We start from the raw sequence: 10,101 nt of genomic DNA on the forward strand, positions 1-10,101 counted from the left end.
AACAATTTTTTTTTTACATGACCTCAATTGAAGCAAATCTTTTTGCCCACATATGGTTGGATGAGACAATCCCGTCAAATTCTTGAGATATATAATCTAACAAACTAGATGATTGTCATGTACACAGGCTTGTATGGAATCCCTATCTTTTTTGGAAGTTAAGATACTTGATGGCCCAGCCAAACAGCGAGGCAAAGCCAACAAGGAGGCACACAATCACTAATGCTGCAATTCCCAGAAAGTCATGTCTGATTCCAAAATAAGTTTCTATGAACTTCGACATTGCTAGCTTTCCATCTACTGTCTCAAAATTTGTATCTACATCACCCAACTGAGATCCAACCAAACCATAAAGTGTCCAAGAAATAGGGGTGAGCCAGTAGTACCATCTCCACCACACAGGAATTTTCTGTTTCAAATAGAACAGGCTTGGTTGCATTATTAAACATCAGAAACTGCTTTAGATTTTTAACTATAATAAGTAAAAATTGCTTGAACCAAAAAAAAAAAATTGTAGTTCAAAGTTTTAAAGAGATAGGCTTACAGGCCGAGGAATGAGAAAGCCACAAAAGAGATTCCATGTAGAATAAAATGCAGATGAAACGATTGCTGCAACAGAGAAGTTTGGAGTCATGGCAACTGTCACCATCCCAAAGAAGGTGAAGTATAGAAATGTGAAATACATGAAGAAGAGGAACCAGAAAAACTTGATTGCCATCCACTCAAATGCGACCATGGAATAGTCCAAGAGAGCGTAAATTATGGACTGCATAAGCACATAGGGAAACTCTATTGCCACCTACATGAATAAACGAGGCTGTCATTTGGTTAAGTTGAGGTTGCATAGCAAACACAATATAATAAAATTATGTCAATATCTTTTACTGTACCTGTCCAAAGGCATAAGGGAATTTTGAGTACATCGCAGCAACTCTTTCTCTATAGACTACGGTCCGTTCGACATCAACCACAGGTTGCACACTTGATGAATTGCTTACTCCAATGAAAAGAACGGAAGAACAAAGTGCTGTCAAAATATTAAATAAATCTTGTTGATTGCCTCTGTCAAAACAAATAATAAACTGTTTATAAGAACTTAAAACAGAAATAAAGTTTCAAGAACACCTTGGAGAGCTTTTAGAAATATTATATTTTAGTAGAATCTTCCCATGGAAAATATTGTAGCGTAACTTAAAAATCTAATTTTTTTTTTGTCAATGTAATTTGTTGGTATAACAGGTGACTGCTGTTTCAGAACATGTTCTAGTTTAGGGGGAAAACACTAAGAAATTGCTGGAAATTTGTAGAACTCAACTCAGTTGGGTTCTATTTGAGCAAAGCAAATCTTTTATAAAAGTGAAGAGAAAAACCAACCTCTTTGTCCCGAGGTCCCAAAATATGGTCCCAAATATCAGTGCAACCACTGTGGTAAAGAAAAACCTCACAACAACATAGTGTGGATTTCGCCAGTAAGACATAGACTGCTTCCATAAGCATGCCATGCATTGAACCGTGAAAGACTGTGCATACTTTGTTGGAAAATTTAGATCCTTCGAGTCTGGAGTAGGGCTGCTTAGTTCTTTAATTAGGGATTGATTCAATCTGAAAAACAGAAAATGATGTTAACAATTACATGACAATTTTTCACTTTTTATGAGGACTTATTAGTGATATATGGATGAGAAAAGTTCCTTCTAAAGGAACTTCCAATCATTATGTACATACTCATAGAGTGCAGATTGTTTGTATATATTCGCGAAGTCTACCCCAAGACTTTCCTCAGCAGATACAGAGGTTACTTCAAGCACCCATGTTGCTGGATTATAGCATTCTTTAATTGGTGGAACACCTTCAACAACCTAATTAGTCACACAAAAAATATAAATCATTACTCTTTTTGTTGGCAACAAACAGAAAGTGAACAAACGCCATGAAGTGAACAAACACCAACATTACCTCAAAATATTCAACGAGTTTATGAGAATGCCAACCCAACAGTCCTGCATAGATCACTTGGCCACCTCTTTTCATGAGCAGAAGTTGCAAGTCAGAAATCCAAACAAGTTAACATTAAGCATTGGTTAGCGTTTGCGGGGGCTTCCCTGTTCCCAATTTGGAAGCGCAACAGTACTTAGCTTCTTTCATCCAAAATGACACAATTATATGACTCAGTACTCAATTCACGAAAGTGTTTAAATTTACCTCATCAAAAGCTTCAAAAATATCAATGCTAGGTTGGTGGATAGTACAAACAATTGTACGACCAATATCAACTGTGTTGCGTACAGTCCGCATGACTATAGCTGCAGCCCAAGCATCCAATCCCGAAGTTGGCTCGTCCATGAAAATTATGGATGGGTTAGCAACAAATTCCACTGCTATGGTAAGCCTTTTCGTTTGTTTTGTAGAAAGACCTGTTAGCCCAGGAAGCCCTACCAGAGCATTCCTTTGTGAAGTAAGCTCCACAAGTTCCATCACTTCTTGTACAAACATCTGTAGTCATTAAAAGAGAAATCGCCAAGAAAAGCATTTAGTTTCATCACAAAAAGAGCACCTATTGAAAGTACATATGTAAAGAGTAGAGCTCAAAATCCCACCATTCTAGTTCTCTCATCAACATCTTGTGCAAGTCGAAGCCATGCAGAGTACTCGAGTGATTCATATACTGTGAGATTAGGAGAGTGAATATCGTTTTGTTCACAGTATCCTGAGATGCGGGCGAATGTTTCTTGTTTTTTAGTGTACCCAGATATGCATATATTTCCTTCAATGTATCCTCCTATTTTTCTTCCCGCCAAGACATCCATCAATGTGGTTTTTCCAGCTCCACTAACTCCAACCAAGGCTGTAAGGATTCCTGGCCTGAAGGATCCACTTATGTTGGAAAGGAGTTGTAACTTGTCTTGATCCACACCTTCATTTTTCATCTCCTAACGCAGTACCATCTATTAATTCCATAATTAAATTTGATAAAAGCTGGGAATGTCAAAATTATTGCCAATTAATTAAATTTGATCAACCAAAGTCTAACTGCACTCACTTGTGGCATGTCAACATAGTAGTTGATGTTTTCAAAAGCAATTGATAATGGTTGGAAAGGAACAATGCTAACTTTTTCATATCATAATAGTTGAAATTATAAGTAGTGTTTATGATCATGGAGTTTCAACATGTTACAATCTCTTTGATCTATTTGTCAATCAATTTCTAGAAATTTTATTTGAGAAACTAAAAATTTTCAAGTTTTCATCCACAAATTAACACACGTTCATTGGCCTCTCTCTAATACTTTTTAGTTACAATGTTCTCTTATACGAGGCGCGCACAATTTATATTTTAACATTCAACCACCTTCAATTTCTATGTTCGGAATCGATAATTGCATTTTCAACATGAAATATATGTTTCTTTCGAAGTGTTGAATAAGACATTCGTATCTTTTCCAGTGGCAGGTTAACACATCCATAAGTACGCAAAAGGCTTACAAGAAAGCTCTAGCTTATCTTGTTACCTTTCTAAATTTTAATTTTAAGTCTGTCTAAAACGAGGAACTTGTTTTTGAGCAGACTGGAACTTTACACGCAGTAAAGATTTTGAGTGGAGATCATGACATACCTCTAGATTTTACCACCGATGTCAAATCAACAGACTTAAGTTGTTCTCCATGGTTGATTTCTCCAGTTCTGTTTACCTGTTTGTCTTCAATAATATCCTTAGATAGTACAGCTTGTGATTTGCTCAACGCTATTTATTAATAAGATTCTGTTAGAGCCCGCTGTAGATGTAAATTAAAAGGGAAATAAGAAAAAGATAATTAAATCTTAACAAAATCCAAGACTCACGATTGAGGTATGCTAGAGCCAAGGTAAATAAAATATTAAAGATTATACAGAACCCAATTAGTGCTCCAACACCAATCCAATATAATCTAACTTCGACAATTAATCGACGAGCTTCTATTATTTCATGTCCCAATGTCTTGTTTGAGGTAGTACTGCTTGGCTACATACAAGTAATATATATGAGATGAAATAAAATGTTTAGTATGATTATCCACTCTTGATATACAATGATCCTTTTAAATAAAGGCAAATTCACTTACTTTGTTCCATTTGGGAGCTAGAAATTCATTGACAGCAAGGGCATTTTAGCTGTAAGACAATGGAGAACACCAATATGCCCAAATCCACCAGCTGTGTACGTCGACTGTTTCAACATAATAAATCCTCATTTCAAAATTTGCTATCATAACTAAAATGTTCATGAAAGTTATTTCCTTCAATGTAAATAATAAGGTTTGTAGAAATCAGGAGACTATATACCCTGGGAAACCACAAATCCTCCAAGGAGGAACACGACAAGATTAGCAAATGCTCCAAAAGTTTGTGAGACGATCATGTTTCGACCCAATGATCCCACAAAATTGAAAAGTCCCATTCCCATTTGATGCAACCAAAAGAGGAGAAAGACTTGCTTAAAGCATCTGCGAACAAAAGAAAGGATCTCTCAAAATGAGCACAGCCTGTTGCAATGCTTCTTTGATTATTATTTTGTCCCATACATAGCAAAGTATATCGGTTAGATTATACACTACAAAGTATACTGGTCAAATTTTTGACATCTAAGGCCATTTTTCACAAAGGAAAAGTAGCATTAGATAAGCTTAACGCATCAGCACGTTATAAAATGTGGCTTCTTTCGAATATGATTTGATCAGCATTTCTAGAAATGATTGTTTGCGAACTAGTTTACAGGTAATCTAGCACAAGTAAAGAGTCGTATACTAGATCTATTTATCATTGTAAAACAACGTTGAAAATACTAGATAATGTGCAGCCAACTTTCAATATTTTATCTAGAACGAAGAGTGTTTGCATTATGGGTAGAAATGAATCATTTAGCATTCATTGTTTATTAATTCTGTGAAAGAAGAAAGAAATTAAATTTCATCTATTAATTAGAGAATTTTCTTATGGGAAGGGGTTGTTGTCTTGATTTCACACCAGGAATGTAGTTTGAAGTGTAAGCAAACCCATGATTTGAGAGTAGTTACTGTTGTAGTTAAAACCTTTTAGGTTGCTATGATTTGAGTGGAGATGTCATTAAATGTTAGGAGCTTAAATATATGCTTGAATATGCTTGTAGGTAATTGTTATATTTTTCATTATAACGTTACCATACAAACTATTGTAAGTGGAACAGTTGTCTTTCTACACATCACCATTGTCTATGCAATAGAAATAGAGAAATACAAGACTTACCTATCAGCCTCTGGTGCAAAACCAATAGTATAGTATGTAATGAAAACCCATATCACTGCTTCTACTAGAGAAAATGGGATCTTCACTATCCAGTTTGGTATCGAATATGCCCAAGCTGGATATAATAGTTGGTCTCTTTGTTTGTAGAAAACTGGAAGTCAGACAACTGTCATTGCCATTTCTGGTATGCCATTGAACATCATATGGATTAAACCAAAGAACAGGGCACCCATGTAGAGATTTCCATCAGTAATGGTCTGTTGGTGCATTTCTGTGCGCAAAAATATTGTTGTGGTGATTGCCACTACAACTACAATCCGCGTTACTTATTTCTCAGAATTTATTCTCCTTTCTTTCACAAAGTTTAATAAGAGAAATGCTTAAGTTCTTCAAATTTGGGATTCTGGAGATTCACCTGTCCTGTTTTGAATATGTAAACAAAAGAGTTTCTCTTCATAAGGAGCACTTCTCTAGAGTAGCAAGCTTTGAGCATGTTCATTCTACTAACACCATACTTGGTAGATGTAAGGGCGGCATCATGGTTCTTTGTTTTGTCATATGGATGTGACAACTCTTCGATAAGACTCTTACCAACATGAAATGAGCGGAAGGCCTTTGCAAATTCCTTGACAGGTATGTAGCGATACGGTTGATTTGTATGGGCCCAATATTGCCTTTGGTCCTTTCTTGAGGTTACCTGTTCAAGTAAAACCAAAAGCATGGTTAATAAATTTGATACTATTAAGAATTTCATCTATTAGCAGTTGCATCGTACATAGTACTTGATCACTTTGGTACCAATTGGCACCTAAAATGGATATATCATGTGAGCAAATGGACTGAATCTTTGTGATGTGAAATCAATTGGCACCTAAAATTCAGCAGGCTCTACTAAATGGAGCCCACACTTACTTCCTGCAAGAAATCAGCTACTCCTTTCCTATCGAGGCATTTGAAACCCATGGAATCGAAAAAGTCAACCACACGTTCTCAAGGTCCTTGATAAACAATCTCTCCTTCAGACAATAAGATGATGTCATCAAATAGTTCATATGTTTCAGGAGCAGGCTGTAGTAGAGAAATCAACATTGTGCCATCAAGAACATGGAGAAGTTGGCGCAAACACTTGATAATTTTGTATGTTGTAGCACTGTCCAATCCTATTGAAATTTCATCCATAAACAAATCTTTGGGACGAGCAACTAGCATTTCCCCTATAAATGTTTAATAACAAACACAAAAATTGCATCTTTTAGTGATATAATTTCAACTTTCGATGTTTCAAAACTTCTAAGGAACTTTCCTTGTAAAACAAACCTGTGGTGACTCTCTTCTTCTGACCTCCAGAGATCCCACGACGCATTTGATCTCCTACTATTATATCAGCGCAGATGTCCAGTCCTAGAAGCTGAAACAAATCAAGTGTACTATTATAATCTTTAAAATCTGAATCTTATTAAGAATTTGTACTACCTAACATGGGACTACTGAAATCCAACCTTTAACACATAATCTGTGACAAGGCTGGTCTTCTGGCCTTCAATTGCAGTTTCCTGTAACCGTTACACAGATCAAATGTCAAACTTGGCATAAATTAGAGAGCAGATCAGTTCATTAGGAACTCTTAATCAAAAGTATATGTTTGGTACCAACATCTACCTTCATAAAGACGTCAAGATCTAGATTTGGTTTGATGTTTGCCTGCTTCTCATGTCTAGAAAGTTCTTGCAGGAGATCTGTGAGAACCACGTATATTCAATATGGGTACATAAATGATAAGACAATACAATTGTGAGTAATTTCTGCAGAAGCACTCACCATATCTTGACCCAACTCCTTGGCACTGGCCAGAAAAATCAAGCGTTTCCCTCACAGTCATTTCTGCAAAATGCAAATCATGCTGGCTAATGTAAACAGAACTTCTTTGCGGCACGAATTCTGTTAACGAGTGTCCATTGTAGGTAACGTTGCCACCAATCTGTAAAGAGAGAGCTAGTGTTATAAATATCTGAAAATACATCCAATCTCCTTAATATTTGCTTTATAAGATATTTTGTGGTTGACCAATATTGACTTAGGTGGGGAGGACTAATTATTGACAACAAATGCATCCACACATACTGACAGAAATTCACAACCATCCCTCTATAGAACAAATCCTTTCTCTGACCTATATAAATATATAGAAATTTACTCACTTTGCAACTGCGGTCAGGTTCTCCAGCCAAAGTTGTTAGCAACGTAGTTTTACCAGCACCAGGTGGACCTAGAAGAAGTGTCATCCTGAAGAGATCAATGAAAGGTTATAAGAGATAAACAAGTGTCACGATTCTACACTTTGCACATCTTCAATTTCAAAGACGATGAACTCACCGTGAATGCTTTATGATGCCACTTACATCATGAAGAATAGTTAAAGTTGTCCTTTTCGAATGAAATATGCGCAGATAGTCGAGAACACCCTGCACAACAACATCGATTGCAATGCAGTTAATTGAGAATACCTTAAATTCTATTACATTATAATCCTCCTGCAAGAGGATCTACACGAAGTCCTCTAACCAGACAAGCTACCATCAGATATAGGTCCCATTCCCCTTTGTTCCTCGAAATCTAGTGTAAAGAAATCAAATATAATTTTTCAAGCTTAAATAAAATATTAAAGAAGTCTGTTTTTTCAGGCTAACAAGTATTTATTACTTATAGCTGCAACAAAGGCAGACAATTGTAATAGAAGAAAAAGGTTTCAACCTACCTGGAAAATGTAATATTTGACAGGTTAGAAGCCCAACAAATCAAAATCAACTGTCCTCAATTTCAAGTCCAGAATAACAATGGAAAAGACCAACATAGCTTAAAAAGCACTGCCAGTTAACCAAAAATGTTGATTTAACTGTGATTTTTATGAGACTCCTTGCAAAACTTGCAATCTATTAAAACATCATAGTATATTGGTTACGGTATGCATACCAAGGTGAGGTACATCCAAGATGTTCTTAATGCAAAATGTACTTAAGTCCACACCCGAGGCAAATTTGGTGCACTATAACGTACCTCTGAAAATCCAAAATGCATTTACCCTATGTATTATATGCAACCTATAGACAAAATGAAAACCTGGAAGGAAACAGTTGAATATAAAAATATGAATATTCTTGACTTCGAGATTTCAGTCTATGATACATATTTACCTTCTCTTCTTCCATTAGATCTCCAAAGCTAGAATGGTATTATATAATTGATCATAGATAACATGTCCTTTAAATAATTTATATATTCAATATGTTTAATAATTAGATAATTATTTATTAGTTAGTTTTAAACCCACTTTTCCAAAATTAATACCGACTTTTTGGTTAATTATGCCTATGCATTAAACATTTATTAAATTATTATTATTATTATTATGTTTATGTAATCTGGGCATTATACTCAGAGTTTGGCATGTTTCGCTAATCTATTTATTTATTTGTTTTAGACTGATCCTTATGTAGTCTATAGGATAATTAAGCCCTAAATTATGTATAATTAAGAAATCTTAAGATGGAAGCTTCGTTTCTTCCATATTCACAGTGAAGGGAGTGTTCTCGACTGGTGCATTAAGGTTTCCACCATGAAAACCAAGTAAGCTGTAAACATGAGTTCCTCGTTCATACTTCATAGGTTTTTATGCAGCTTAGCAAGATTTTCCTTAGCTTAAGTAAAATTCTGTGGTAACTACTAGATGAAACTTCACAAGATAGATATTACCAGTGTATATGCAGCCAAGACGGATTGAATACTACCCAGTTTACTAATTTTATATCTAATCTATACTCTTCAGATGAGCCCTAATATGTATCAGGGTTTGCATATTCAATTCCTAAAAAAAAAAACTAAAAGCTATTGCAGGCTGGTATTCCTGCCGTTTAAAATGCATTGAAATTTATCATAACTCCTTAAAATTTTTTCCCTAATCCAAATTTAGAAGCATACACTTTGTAACCTATTAATCCGATCTCAAAAAGGCAGAAAAAACCCTTGGCAGGACAGAATTTGGGCATACCTGGATTGTATTAATGGTGAAATTGACAAGCGTGGGAAGAGCTCTCTTTCCGACATAGGCCTCCCCAGTGATATTCAAATTCTCAAACCGAACTTCTATTGTAGGCATCACAATCCCCACCCTGTAAAATCCATATTAGCTATTTATCATTCATCTACTCTACTGAATCTTCATTCAAAGCAAGAAAAAAAACAGAAAAGAAAAAAATTGTAACCTGGTAAGTCTTTCCTTGAGCTTCAAGAAAAACTGCTCATTGTCGACCTCAGTGACCTGCAAGAGCCTCTGGATGAATTCACCGCGAGTTTTATTGTTTAATGTGGTAACATCAACATTCTGATATCGGAGGGTACCGGTGGAGCCGACATGGCGGAGAAGGGAGCTCCGCAGGCAGTCATAAGTCGGCAGCTTTTCGAGAGCAGCCCATTTGAGGGCGGCTTCCTCCTCTGCTGCCCCCTCGCCGTAGCAGAAAGATCTGGACAACACATTGTCTTCTTCTTTCCACGATCCGCCTTCTAAATCCACTGGAACTGCCATCTTTCACCCGCTTTTCCTCCTTCCTTCGAATATATATGTATATATGTATGTATATATGTATTTATGTATATGTATATGTATATATATATATATATGTATATATGTATGTATATATACATATATGTATATATGTATGTATATATATATATACATATATATATATACATACATATATACATATATGTATATATATATGTATATATGTATGTATATATATATACATGTATATATATATATACATACATATACACATATATATAT

General features: G+C 35.5%; 1 pseudogene; it reads right to left on the bottom strand.

The window, feature by feature from the left end:
* Positions 1 to 9,840, bottom strand: LOC149552183 (ABC transporter G family member 35-like; annotated as a pseudogene).
* Positions 9,841 to 10,101: the final 261 nt, after the last annotated feature.

The sequence above is a fragment of the Cupressus sempervirens genome, chromosome 6, assembly GCF_028749045.1.
Source record: "Cupressus sempervirens isolate cs-2001-9-10 chromosome 6, ASM2874904v1, whole genome shotgun sequence".
In the NCBI taxonomy this organism is placed as follows: Eukaryota; Viridiplantae; Streptophyta; class Pinopsida; order Cupressales; family Cupressaceae; genus Cupressus; species Cupressus sempervirens.